Consider the following 1,598-nt stretch of genomic DNA (forward strand, 5'->3'; position numbering starts at 1 on the left):
GTCCTATGCTCTATGTCCATCTCTTTTTTTTTTTTTTTTTAAAGATAAAAGGAGGGAAACATTAACAGACTTACAACATTTTACAACATATCACAAGCACAATACAGACAATACAGAGTTACAAACAAAGTGGTAGGGAATTAACAATGCTTGTTGTATTACATACTGATATCTTCAAAGTGGCTTCTCATGAAAACAGATATAGACATGCAATACCGGTCAACCAAAGACTCACTGACAGTTTCTTTCAGCATAGAAATAGAAGACAGAAGAACAACCATGTTAACTATCATGTATATACATACATACAAAATTTCTCCTTCTTTCCCTTCTCTTTTCCCACATCCCAGTTGCCCTTTACTCTTCAGTGGTTTCCTGTCATTTCACAGTGTCTATCATACCTCCGAGTTTCCATCTCCTTTTAAGAACATGAGACACCTAAACTACCTCACTCTACTCACCCAATCAACCCTTCTCTGTCCACTTCTCTAGGGCCACTACCTACCATATGACCTGCATTATTTGCCTTTCCAACCTGCAGAATTAAAGCCAGTCAGCCGGCTGGAACCCCAGTGGTCATCCTACCTAATTTACTCATGCACAGATGGGTAACAGGCCCAGAAAGAAGAAGGGACCTTCCCTAAGTCAAGGAGAAACAGTTGTAGCCCTCTTAACTTCTTCCTGAACCTCCTCCCATCACCTCTAATCTGTTTCCTGCCACTTTGAACTTGCTTCTTCATTCCTAACTTCAGTCTTCTGCAGCTCTGTGCCCTGAGGGTACCACCATCCAGACAGCATGCCCTCTTGCTAGTTAGGAGGGAGCTTTTCCAATGATAAGTTTCTTGCCTGTCCTTGTTTAAACAGCAGCCCTTGGATGGAGAGCAGGAAGGATTTTGCCATATTGACTCCTGAGCTAAGGGCCTAGTTGGAGCCAGAAACCTTGTCCCAAACAGAATGGGGGAAGATGTATTTATAGTGAAGGGGGCTGGTTCAGAAATGTTTCATTTGTCTATTTCGGTTTTCTGATATTCCAGAAGTTAGTTTTCTAACTATTAATGATATTTCAGAAGTTAAGTGTTTTTTCAACAACAAACTTTGAGCAATATGGATCAACCTGGAGTGAAATGAAATTACCAGGCACAGAAAGAAAAAGTGCATGATCTCACTCCTGGAACCTAAAGAAGCTGACATCCTAGAAGGAGAGTTGAACAGTGATATCTAGAGGCTAAGAAGGATGTTGAATAGGAGAGGAGAGGGAAGGATCCGTCAATGGGTACAAAGTGACAGTATGATGACTGTTTAATGTTATTGTTTGTGTCTGGGTGTCCCCCCAAAGCCTCCTGCAGTCATGGGGTGGACTACTAGAGTTTATGATTGATCCGTGGTCCAATGCTGGGATTATGGATGTGAGTGCTACACCCACCCTGGGGTGGATAGTTTGCATACAATGTAAGGGAGGGAAAGAGGCTGCTTGCCATACTCCTCCCTTTTGCTCTTGTGGCTTTGCTGTTTGCTGCTGCCATGAACTGTTCCCCTCTGCCATGTTCCACTCTGTCCTGGAGCCAGCCAAGTATGGACTGAAACCTCCACAAACTGAG

This window comes from Chinchilla lanigera, unplaced genomic scaffold, assembly GCF_000276665.1.
Source record: "Chinchilla lanigera isolate Chin_1 unplaced genomic scaffold, ChiLan1.0 scaffold00018, whole genome shotgun sequence".
Lineage (NCBI taxonomy): Eukaryota > Metazoa > Chordata > Mammalia > Rodentia > Chinchillidae > Chinchilla > Chinchilla lanigera.